The sequence below is a fragment of the Prionailurus bengalensis genome, chromosome E4, assembly GCF_016509475.1.
Source record: "Prionailurus bengalensis isolate Pbe53 chromosome E4, Fcat_Pben_1.1_paternal_pri, whole genome shotgun sequence".
Lineage (NCBI taxonomy): Eukaryota > Metazoa > Chordata > Mammalia > Carnivora > Felidae > Prionailurus > Prionailurus bengalensis.
In genome coordinates this window covers 65,234,805-65,247,413 of record NC_057360.1, presented here as the reverse complement: position 1 = coordinate 65,247,413, position 12,609 = coordinate 65,234,805, and the positions used below count along the sequence as shown (strand labels likewise).

At 52.4% G+C, this 12,609-nt stretch overlaps 1 long non-coding RNA gene and 1 other non-coding gene across 2 annotated transcripts; one reads left to right on the top strand and one right to left on the bottom strand.

Annotated features, from left to right (window-relative positions):
• Nucleotides 1-5,228: 5,228 nt before the first annotated feature.
• TRNAR-UCU lies at nucleotides 5,229-5,302 on the bottom strand. The gene has a single exon. It is a non-coding gene; the product is annotated as a tRNA-Arg (tRNA).
• A 64-nt stretch (nucleotides 5,303-5,366) lies between these two features.
• Nucleotides 5,367-11,474, top strand: LOC122475821. Its single transcript, XR_006295313.1, has 3 exons — nucleotides 5,367-5,975; nucleotides 6,593-9,121; nucleotides 9,703-11,474. It is a non-coding gene; the product is annotated as an uncharacterized LOC122475821 (long non-coding RNA).
• The last annotated feature ends 1,135 nt before the right edge of the window (nucleotides 11,475-12,609 follow it).

Here is a 12,609-nt window from a genome sequence, read left to right as displayed (position 1 = left end):
TGACGCTCCTCGGAGACCAGAGGTGGGTCTTCCGCAGGGATCGATCCCAGGAAGGGCCCCGGCCAGGACCCCAGTGGCCACGTTCCGGTCTCTTCTCCCCGCACCACGGGGATGGACACACCTGCCTCATCCCAGGCTTCAAGGCCGTGCATCGCTCACAAGAGAGGCTTCACAGGTCTGTTCCCCGTGCCGCACAATGACTGCTACAAGGCAGGGTCCCCACGGTGACCACAGGGGAAGACGTGCTCTTGGAGGGCAACTCTATGCATTTCTCCCCTCCCCCCCACCCAGCAATCCACTATGCCCGGGCATCTCCAAGGGACAGCAACAGGTGGCCCGTGGCCAAGCCCCCCACATCCTCACCACGGTCTCCAGGAAACGAGGCTGATGGCTGTCCACAAATAAAGGAAGCTGGCATGTGTTTTGGCTCCTACCGTGTGCCTAATTATCCAGACACTTTTACATTTTCCCTCGTTTCATTCTAGGTGTTACTTGGCTGCTCTCCAGATGAGGAAGTCAGGGCTCGAGACGCCTAGTGCACGCCCAGGGTCACACAGACGGTAAGCAGCCAGACCTCAGACAGAGACCCAGGTCCGTCGACCTCAGGCGGTCGCCTCTTCCGCTAAGCTCCTCTTCCAGCGCCTCCTATCGAATCCCCGTCCTCCCTCCGTTCTCTCCAGGGAGCCCTCCTCGGAGCTCTCAGTGGAACAGCATTATCATCACAGAGGCATAGAGATCCACCCGCTAAGGAGGACACTGAGAAGTTGAAAGACATCCTGTTCCATTGTAATTTACAGAAATCGCTAAGGACGTAAACACCGAAATAATGTTTGGGGGAGGAAGTTCCATTTGCTATGCCTTTTAAACACAAACAAAACGAACATTTTTGCTAGTAGGTGACAACTGTTGTAATGGCAATAAATAAAAGTAATTAGTTCTCAGGCAAAATGTAAGTGATCCAGGCCCGCTCGGCTCTCCAAAGCTGATAAATCACTTTTGTAGGTGGATATTGTTCCAAAACCCTCCTCCGCTGATGCAACGGGCACCAGCACTTGGGAACCACCGCGCCACGCCTCCCCGCTTCCAGAAGGCTTTGCCTCCAGCAGACCTGCAAACACGCCCCTGTCCCCAACCACACTAGTCTCCATCAACAGCCAAAATTAGCCTTGTAACACGGAAACCAGATCCCTGCACTCGACTGCTCAAACCCACTGATGATTCTCTTTAACACAAAGGAGAGCCTGACCTACAAGCCTGACGTCTGGAATTGCCCTGAGGAAGTGTTTTGAGAATCTGCTGTAACTTCTGGTAACAACCGGGCACCACAACTAGCTGTAGACGAAAGGGCCCCTGGGGTCCCGCGTCCTGTGATGGGCAGGTGCACCTCACACAATGGAGATTCACCTCCTGTGGCGAGGTTCTTCTGGAAGACCTACTGGAAAGCTAGCTGATGGTATCTGGGCCTAGAATTTCACTTGCTTTTACATACAAATGCAGAGAGCTTTCTGCATGGTTTAAAGCGTCCTCAATTACGCCTGAATGCAAAATGCTGCAATCTTTGCGAGGAGACTGAATTTACCTTGATCACAAATTTATCAGCAGTGCTCACCAGTTTGAAAAGCCACAACACTGCCGGTACGTGACATCCCTCGTGATGCCTAAGTCAGCCACGAGGCGTGCCTGCATTGGTCTGTGAATACGTGATAGCTGTCGTGCCACAGGTGATTCTTCGTGTAACTGTAAGACTGCCAGCGTGCTGTATGTATCACTTATTGTACATTTCTTTCCTTTCATTTTTGTCTTATATTACGAAGACATTAAACTGACTTAATATCGTGCGCAGGAAGGTTACGCTACCTATGAATTTCATCCCAGGAAAGTAAAGAAGCGAGCAAATAGCAGGCGTACTATGCAAGGCAGAGTTGGGCGTGACAGGGCTGAGAACCTCACCCTCTATGACATGCCCCATAGGCAACCCTGAGCCAACCTCCCCATCTCTCCCTCCGCTCCAGCCACTGACCTCGGTGCTTTCCTCCAAAGCCATCCAGCTGGCGCCCCCCTAAGGGTCTCTGCTGTGGCTCTTTCTCTGTTTGGACCGCCCATTCTCTGGTCTAGTTGATCTCTCTGGTTTCACTCATTCTTCATTCAATGTCACCTCCTGCGAAAGTCTTCCGTGGCCACCACGCCTCACATCACTCTACCTTCTATCATCAGTTAGGTTCTTCCAGCAGGTACACTGACCTACAATTCTATCATAGTAACATTCGCTCACCCAACCCTTATCTCTGCCATGGGAACACGCACTCCGTGCGGGAAGCAGGCAGTGCTAATGTGGATCCTGGTGGGTCATGGGAAGTGGCACGACATGGGAGCTTGATGAATATTTGTAAAGTTAATGAATTCATGCATGAAGATACTGCTTGTGCCCCTGATCCCTGAAGCTACATTTCTTTCTCTCCCATCTACATAATTTATAGCCAATCTAAGTCAGCATTAATTCTTTAAATATATCCATCAAATGCCTACCATATTTCAGGCACTGAGAATACAATAATAAATAAGACACATCTTGCCCACATACTCTGTAATTAATGACCACCCCCAGCACCTCTGAAGCATTTGAGTCCTCCAGGAAAGTGACTTTCAAAGAAACCACTGATTTCTATTGTAGAGTCTGAGGCTCTTTACAATACAGCCATTATGATATTCATAAATCAGAAGTCATCCCCCACCTATTCAGAAAAAGCTACTATCACACATAAAGAAACTTTTACCAAAGTGAAAAGTCTTGCCCCCCGGTCCTTATGATACCCTTCTTCAAGTTCCCAGGATACCCCTTCCTCAGAGACTGAGGTAGCTGAAGGCTGGGTGATGTGTGAGTAAGTGGAAGCTTCTAGTTCCCTTGAGCGGTGGAGCTAGCAGGTACCTCTACCTACCCGGCTGAGACGAAGCTCCCAGCTAAGGCACAGAGAGAACGGTTGCTCTCTGAAGGACCCCACCTGCACAAAGGTCCAATCTATCCTCTTTCTTGGGGAGTGCAAGTCAATGTCGGCCCCAGATGATGGCTCACCGCCACCCTGGATGTTCTGGACAGCGGCTGACCATTGAGACCCTGACCTTTCCCTACTCTGAAGCCAGGCACGCTTTCCGCATGCCAAGGGGAGACAGAAAGCAAGCCCAGAAGTGACATAGGCTATATATTTGTGCAGAGTCGTACCATGGACTTTCTCATTCAGTTTGCCATCTGGAGGACACATAAAGCAACCTTGTCATTATAAATAAGCAGTTCAAGTTCAGAGAGGTGTTCTTCAACCAAGATCTTCTAATTCCAAGGTAGGAAATGGAAATGGCTGGCTAAAATCATGTTTGGGGGCGGTCCACGGGCTTCAGTCCTCACCGGCATTGAGCCTCACCTGAGGGGCTGGGCTACATTGCACCCTGATCGAACATTTGAACAAATCTCAATCCAGTGCCCACTTGGGCACACGTCCCCTCCCCATTTCCACCCCTAAACCCTCACCCCCACAATTTCATGAAGCCTTTATTCCTAGAAAACCTCTAGAACGGAGCAAGCCTTGGAACTGGCCATAATGCATGGGCACCGTTGCCCCAACTTTGAACAGTGATAGAGCGACAACCTTCCTACTTCTTACGGTGGACCAGCCACGTTCCAACAGAACGATGAAGGGGACCCCCGGTGACATAATATTCTGGACATGGGTGAGAAAGGTGACACGGGCCCCTTTGCCAAACTCTCTCCCCACCTCATCCCCCACGCAATGATTTTTCCCCTCAGAGCTTAAAGCAAAAATATCTAGGATGAGCAGGGCTAACAATAAAGAAAGACTCCAGAAGGGTCTGCCCAGGAATTTCTAGTCCACACCGGTATCCTCCGAAGGGCACGTCCGTGGGGCTGTTGGAGGTAGTGAATACCTGAGCTGGTGTTCTTCCAAAAGGACTCAGAAGGGTAAAGCCTTGTGGGCTCTTCTTGCGAGAATTCTAAGTTTCTGTAAAGCACTATCCCACTTCAAATGAAGTTCAGGAGTTTCAATTTGCTGCAGACGTGCAGGTGTCCTAAAGGCTCCCGCCAGAGTCCTCCTATCTGCCCTATCAGCTCCCACCGCTTGGCATGGTTTGGCGGCACCCTGTGTGGACTGGCCCCCCTCACCCCGTGCCAGCTTCCTGGAGCCTGAGTGCAGGGCTGCGTCCGCTGGATGCCCGTGCAGAGCCCCACGTAGGAGAGATACTGACTCCCCACCCCAGCAGAGGGAGGAGAGCTGTGTGGTGTGTCTCAGGTTTCCTGGGTTCAGCTGGGGTGGAGGTCACGTCCAAGCATGGGCGGCTCGCTCTAATAGGCTGGAGCTGCAGTACGCCAGGGGGAGAGAGCCCGCCCAGCCCAGAGTAGAAACCCAAGCTCCCAGCCTTGCTGAAAGTGGCCATGAGATGAGGCAGGGCAGGAGAGCAGAAGGGAAAGGAGGAAGAGGCGGGGTGAGATGTCCTGATGGCGACGGGGAGTTCCGGAAATAACACCCACACGCCACCCTCAGAGTCTTCCCTGCAGACAGGAAAGGCTACCAACTTTTTCCCCAGGCGCAGGAGACCTCAGAGTTTCCCGGACAAGTCCGTCTGCCACGGATAATCCGTGTGCTGCTGTGCGGTTTACTCCACGAAGACAGAGCGATGACCACATCTCACCTTGCAGACGAGAAAGTGGGTGAAGAGCTTTAGCACGGAAAGCTCCAGGAATGACAATGATGGTGAATAAATTGTCCTCTGCATGACCCCACCCGCCCCCTGAGCCACCCCGGGCAAGGGGACCCTTACCGTCGAGGACAGCTGGACGTTTCCTCAGGGGCATATGGGTCAGTCTGCCTGTTTGAGTTCTCAGACGAGAAGGAGGGAACCGCAGTGGTCCCCGAACCCGTGCCCTGGCACCCTGGTCCCTGCGTGCCCGTGGATGGTCCTAGGAGGCAAAGGATTCAATGGCTGTGTCAGTCGGGCCGAGCAGAGAGAAGCAGCAGACGTCTGAGCCTCCACTAGACAATGAAAATCCGTAAGGGAGGAACAGAGAAAGCATGAAGAGGGAGGGAAGGGAAAAGGAGAGGAGGTCCACGATTCCCAAGGAAAGAGGTTTCCTTTCTCTTCCCCAGAGCCTCCAGGGAGAGATAAATGTAATTATGAACCTAGCATGACAGCACGCAAAATAAAAGAGGCACCTGCCAGGTGACCATCTCTGCCGGGACTCGAACCCGGAACCTCTGGATTAGAAGTCCAGCGCGCTCGTCCATTGCGCCACAGAGACCTCACCACACACACAGCATCAGCACCAGAACTGAAAAAGCACATACCTTCTGCATCACCAGCCATCTCGGGCATCCTGCTCTCTCGAGCGGTGGGGGGGCAGGGACAGCTGGAAAATCTGGAGTGGAGATCCACCCGCAGGCTCTGTCAAAGCTTTTCCCAGTACCGTGGGTCCTGGGTCCTCAGAGGACTGGAGGACCGGGGCGACACTCGTTTTCAGTCCCAGAAGCTCTGATGGGGCAGGATGGAGCTGGAGCCTGGGCCCCTTCCTCTCCATCCCCAGGGAGGAGGCAGGAAAGGCTCTCTATTCTCATGCTAATTAGGCAAAGCTCACCCAGCCCAGCCAGGGAACCAGGGACCAGGTCTACCGCCACCCCTCTCCCTCGCTGTGGTTTCATCCCACCCGGATGCTCTCAGACAGGGGCTGGGCAGAGCTGGGGGATCCAGGGAAGCCCTCCTTTGCCGAGACAAAGGACCTGCTTCCGTAAAGAGACAGCGTGAAGGCGGAGGCAGCGCCAGGCGGGGAAGCCGGGCTCCGGGACACGGGTCCAGCTCTCAGCCCTAAGAGCCGCACCCGTCAACCCGTCAAGCCCAGGAAGAGATAGCCAGGGTCTGATGTGCTATGCCTTCAGCATCTCCCCTGGAATTATGGATGAGGAAGAGACGGAAGTGTGGTGAGTGTGTGTGTGTGTGTGTGTGTGTGTGAGACAGAGAGAGAGAGAGAGGAGGGTGAGAGTGGCAACTCCCTAATGAAATACAGATGGTCCTCGCACAGCCCTCGGCGATCACCTACCTGCTCCCCTCCCCCACCTTCCCTAGCTCCCAGTCTGCCCTCCTCTCTTCCCAGCACCCCCGGATTTAAAGATTGGGGCTTTCTCAGCTGCTGGGCTTGCCGGAGGCATCCGAGGACAATCAAATGGGCCAGCCCTCCGTAACCACACACAAAGACCTCCACACCCAGCCCAGATCCAGGAAAAGAGTTGTTCCTAGTTTTAAAAGGCTCCTTGGGAGGCTACAGTTGCTAATCACTATTGGTCACAGTGTCCCCCCCACCCCGGGGCTGGTTCTTCTGAATGTCTAATCCAAGTCGTTCCCACCTCAGCTTCTGCTCTTTTTCTCTCGTTTGACTGCCAGACACATTCAGGGGACAGTTGCCCTCCGTGCTCCCAATGGCAATGCAATGGTTTAAAGACCGACTCGGTGTTCCCCACCCCACTCCCACTTAAAAGGTTACAATACAAGCAGAGAGCTGACTCCCCCACCTTCCCTCTGTGTGTGCGTCTATTCCCAGCACTCGACACCACCGACTGACTCCCATCACAGTCTAAGGCCATTCTTTCTAACCCGCGAGGCCGGCTGATGGTCAAGTGAAGGACGATGTGACAACACAACGTTCTTGGACTGGAAGATCTCGGAGGGCCCTGAGAACTCTAAGACTCACCCTCCCCTGGACGTTCAGTTCACACAGCCCCAAGGAGGAGATCTGGGCAAGGATGGGACCAAGGTGAGGCAGTCGGGTCAGGGGGCCAGGAGAAGACCAACACCTGGGAAGAGCCAGCCACCCAACCAAGCTTGCCTTCCCCGCCCCCAGGACCTAGAGGCAGAGAACAGGCCTTTCTTAATACACCTACCCTAGACTACTCCAAGAACATGACACGCAGAACTCAAAGCTGGCCAGCTATCACAATACTTGGGTTGACCAGTGACAAGATGCCAGTCAAAGGGCTAGTCAGGAAGCCTCGGGTGCCTGTAGAGGGAAGCTCAACCTCCCAAGCCAGCCAGGAACCACGCGAATGCAAAACAGGTCCTCAGGACATTTCCCATCAGGCTCCACCAAAGTTCTCTTAGGCGCAGATCCATGCCCCCCACTCTTCATAAAGATGGCATCCTATACCCAAATCTGCCCGTCCCGAGCTTTGCCCAAAGGTTCGTTGCCTCTGAAGAGGTCACGTGTTCTCCACACCCTGAATGAAGAGTCCCAGCTCCCCAGCACTTTCCAAGGGCCCCATTCATTGCGTGCAATGCTCTTGCTTGGTGCTGGGGATACCACGATGAGGGAAAATAATGGCACGGTCCCGCCCTCAAGGACCCTGTGGGCAAATTGCAGCATAGGAACTCTTCTGAAAGATGCACAGGAGAAAAGCCAAAATCCGTCTTATGGCCCACCGAATAAGGTGCCAAGTTTTCCAAGTTCACACGAAGATCCAGCTGCAGTAGCAAACTGCAGCTGACTTGCCCCGAATCCCTGCGGAAATGAACTTAACAGCCTTCCACTTCCCCAGGGTAAGTCGGGGGCAGTGATAAGTGCCATGGATAAAGATTAGCTGTGACCTCATAGAGCAAGGTGTCGTCCCCTTCCTGCCTCAGTCCCATGAGTCACAAGTCTTGCCTCTGGTGCCTGAGTTGCCTCCTGCCTCTTGAATAACCTTCCTTTATCTTTCCCTCACCCCCACAGCAATCTCCCCATTCTAGCAAAACCCCCCTCCCAGGACCCCTTCTCCTCACAATCTCTATCAACAAAAACCCTCTGGACTGTCCAAGGTTTTTCTCAAATAAGGGACGTCTCTGACTTATCTAGCTTCACTTTATCATCCATAAATCAGATAAAGCTTCTTGATAAGTGTGAATAATGTCTCCAAACTGGATTTTTCATTTAAAAATGAGGAGGGAAACCATCAAAGAAAGCAGTGGTTGCAACGAGGCAGGAAAGGTGAAGTTAAGTCATTCCCAATGATTGAGGACAGCACATCTTTTTCTTCTTTTAACCTAGGTACACCATTTGTGTTTATGCAGACCCTTGAGAACATGAGTTCATTCCGTTTCCAAAAAAAATGTTTTGCACTGATTTAATTCTCCAAAGATCCATGACTCAAACATTACTCACGCCTCTAACTGAACACCACTCTTTGACCCCACAGACACACCGGTGATGCTCACACATTATTTCATTCATAAAGTGTTTCTGGGATACAATACGATAAATGCCAAAAGAAAAAAGAAAAAAATCTCCCATTGGCCCAGGAACAAATAAAATTAAATCCTACACCCCACTGTGGTCTTGCTCACAGCTTCCCTAGGGTGCCTGTACCCATCAGCCCGTGTTTTAAATGCTAAGGGATTCAGATGGAATGAGACAGTTGAAATAGACGTTTGGACCATACAGCCCTTACCCATGATGGCCTCATCTTGCTGTGCCTGCTCCGTCCCAAACCTATTCCTTCACATCCACGGTGGGCACATCCTCTAAAAGTGGGATGTCCCTACTTCAGCAACCTCCCTATTTTCGCCCCCTTCACCCCTCTGCTAAGCACCTTCCAGGGAGGCCGCAAAGGAGCTCTGAGAAGTCAGAGCTTCCTCTAAGAGGGAAGAAGTGCAATGATCCAGGTAATTAGTGGGCCTGAGAATCAAGCCAAAAGAGGGCAACTAAGGGCAAATTCTACCTGAATCATCACATCCTAGATTCCAAGTCTAGCCCAGCACATCGGGTTACTCTCAAGACTCCCCAAGGGGAGACCTGGACCCAGGCTGTCCGGACAATGGACCGTACCTCCAGGGACGAGTCAAGGTCAGAGGAGTCCACACAGAGGTCCACCCTCAAGGGAGTCTGAGGAATGGTGAAGAATCCGGAGATGGAATCCGGGAAACCGTAGAGAATTCTAGAGAGTGTGTTCCAAGGATATAAATTCTCTCTTCGGTCAAGAAGCACGAGGAAGCCAGCAGCATTTAATGAACAGACAGGCAGCGGGCCATCAGGCCCCACCAGCTCTTTCTGGGAATTTGGAGGGAGACGTTCTCTCTGCTTCGCCCCAATTTCCCAAAGGTGAGTTACTTCCCGGGGCTACCCACCCCTCGTTCCTCCTCTGCTCTCCCTACGCCTACGGTTCTGACCCTAAGCCACCATTCTCATGCGTTCGGTACCAGCTCCCCGGTCCCGTCTCCTTACGGTGTCTTCTTGCCGTCGCCTCCATTTCTCGTCTTCTCCAGGGCACGTCACCCTTAGTCACGTCCTGACTTACATGCCCCTCCCACTCTGTCCGTACCTCTGCACACTCCTGTCCATGCCCTTTCTCCCCACTTGCTGTGTGCACTTGGCACTCTCCAATCTTTCCCCCACTGGGTCTACTCTGTGGCGTGCCCCGTTTCTTGGCCACACCCCCACCTGTTCTCATCTGGGGTCCATCTGTTCCAAACACTACTGTCCACACTCCCCACTTCTGGCCTCCAGCACACTCAGCCCGCTGCTGCTGTCCCTGTCACCGCGCCACCAGCCATGAGGCTCTCTGCTCCCCAGGCCTCCGAGCTCCTCCAACCTCGCACTTGCTCACTGTGCTCTCATCGCTTGCTCTGAAGTCTTGATATGTTCCCTCCTTCACCATCAGGCCTTCTCTTCCTTTCCTCTAGATTTTGGTCTCCAGGCTTCTTTCTTCCCTTCCCCCTGCTGCCCAGATCTCTGCTGCCTCCTAAATCTTCGGTCTACGGTACCTGTTCTTCTGAGTCTCCTTCCAGCCCGTCCATACGGTACCACATTCCTGTCCAGAATGACCTGCTGGTCCTTCTCTCCACCATGACCACCTCCAGAAGTCCAAGGAGCTCCATGCCGTCCCACACACCTGAGTCTGCTTTACCTGCCTGGGACTCCGTGCTCCGTGCGCTACTGGCTTTAAAACTGGGGGCCCCGATTGGGCCTGTTGATCGCCCGGCACTGAGTGGCCACGGGGACGGGCTGGCAACCAGGTTGCTTAATCTTCAGTTACCACAGTGACGTGGTCCCTAAGAGGGCAGATGTTCTAGGCCAGAGGCCAAAGAGTCGGAAGACGGCCCCTTAAAGCATCAATGACTCTGGTCACAGGCCCAGGGGCGGGAGAACATCAGTTATGCCCACTGTTAGGAGTAAAGGGGCTTTCTTGGTCTCTGGCCTCTACCACAGCTCCTCTCCCCGTCCAGCCAGGAAGCAGCCTTGAGGGGAACATCAAGTTCACCTTGTAGAGCAGAGCGACTCCACAGCAGCAAGAGAAGAAAGGTGTTCTGCCACCACGCATCAGTTTGCACCAAACGTGTGACCGTGAGCGTTTCAATCCCAGGGACCAAACCCGCCCTCGCACAGGGGCCTCTGTCTGAGAAATCAGGAGGCTCTGCAGCTCGTCCTTACCCAGCAGCCGGTCACTGCCCACCTGCCACGCAGGACTGGCCCTTCTCAGAGCTGTCCCCACACCGAAGACGGGGTGCAGAGGAAGCATTTTGACTTTGAGTAACCCAGTCGGTTGCCCTCAGGCTCCTCCCAAAGGAAATAGTTGGATTCTCACGGTCCTCCCTCCTGCTGTCTGTCAAGAGTCTAAGAAACAGTATTAGCAGGAGGCATAATGATGATAAAAGAATTTTTTTAAATTATTTATCTCATTTTATCATCAGCACTCTCTTAGATTGTGGAAAGAGTGACGACCGTGATCTTCCTTTTACAAAAGAAAAACCTTGATCAAGGACAGGCCGTGGCTGGCCCAAAGTCATCAGCCGGGAAGTAGCGGGGGCTGGGCTCTGCCACAGGCAGGCAGGTGTCCCCGGATGGTACCTGCTGAGAGACAGGGCACCCACGACACCGGTCTCGGACCTTCCCCGCAAGTCTCTTCCCTACCCTTACGATGGAGGGGAGATGCCCCAGGGACAAGGAGGATGGGTGGGGGAAGGGCAGCACCCTAGATGGAGGGCAGCATCTAGTGAGGGTGAGCAAGCCCCCCAGCCCGTGGTCTCCCCCCAGTGGCTCATTCTCTCTCGAGTCACCAAAGGTCAAAGCAGAGGAAACCAATGTCTAGATAAATGAGATGCTTTGCCCAAGGACAGCCAGCTGGTCTTCCACAGCGCTGCACCCAGCCCCAGGCTTGCTGACCTCTACTTCAGGGCTCTCCTTTTGCCACCATGGGGTCACCCCAACGGGGGTCTCTATACAGAGTGTGGGGAAGGGGACGGTATTTTAGCCTTCAGTCGTCCCCGGAAACGGGACAACCAAAAGGATCAAGGAGCCTCGTCCTGGAATCACTGAGTGCTAAAAATGGAAAAAGACTTTTAAATAATTAAGTTTCATTTTTGACCTTATGTATTAGCTGAGTTTTTACCACGCAATCTTATTACTTTTATAAATTAAAAAAAAACTGGTTTGGAGATTAAATTGATAATGCTAAGTGGGTGAATGTTTGCTCTTTATTTTGTGTATTTCTGTAGTCTATAATTTTTGTCAACCCTCTCCATCTGTAATTACATAGATTAGTAAACTCGTGCCCATAGAAATTAAATTACTTATCCAATATTACAAAAATAGACTAACTGCTGTGGTCCACTTGGAAAAATACAGACTTCAAAGGCAGGATTGAGCAAGGTTGGAGTCCCAGTGCGTCAGCTTACTGCGTGGTGAGGAGCACCTAAACGAACCTCTCTGAGACTCGGATTGCCTGTTTATTTCAAAATGTGCACAAGTAACGCCTGTCTTCAGAGGCCACTACAAGGAATAAATGAGGGGAGGTGGCGAGAACCCCAGGGAGCCTCACGCCTGCAGTCTCCGTTTTCACAGAGACCGGGCTGTAGGCTCAAGGTTTCCCTTCCTCGGCGACTTCAGCCTCACTTGTGCCGAAATGTTCTTGCTCAGGTCACTAACCGCTTCCTGGTCGTCAGGTTCAAGAGCGTCGCTTCACCTTTCTGCAGCATTTCGGGCCACACACATCTGTGTTCTCGAGAATATTCACTTCCCTGCTTCCCAAGGGCTCTCCTCCTATACCTTGGCTCCTCCTTCTCTGTCCCCCCCACCGGGCCCTCCCTCTCCTTCTTAAATACCCATGGCCCTAAGAGCAGAGGTTATCAGACCGCTGGCCCAACTGTCAGCAGCATTTTTATATTATTAAGTAGAAAAGAAGAGAAATGGCAGGACAGGATAGGGCAGAACAGAACAAGAAAGAGAACAGCAGAACGTATCAGCCTCTAAGAAGAGCGTGCATCATTTCCGGAATGTTCGTTCCAGTACTCCTACAGGTGTTTGTGTAGACTCTTGTGTTCTAAGTCACAAGAAAATAAATGAATTGATTTCTTCTGTGGGTTGTGGTCGAAAGCACTGCCCTGAAGTATGCGTGGCCTCTCTTCTCTTCTCCTGTCTCCCCGAATGATCTGAAACAGCACTGGCTGTGATGAGCCGAACATGCCCGTTTCCACACCTACGGCCAGACGCCTCACCTGACAGCCAGACTGGAATATTCTGTTGCCTAGACATAACACTCCCTTCATGACTCACGGGCATTTCGACGGTAAACTGTACAAATCTAAACTTAC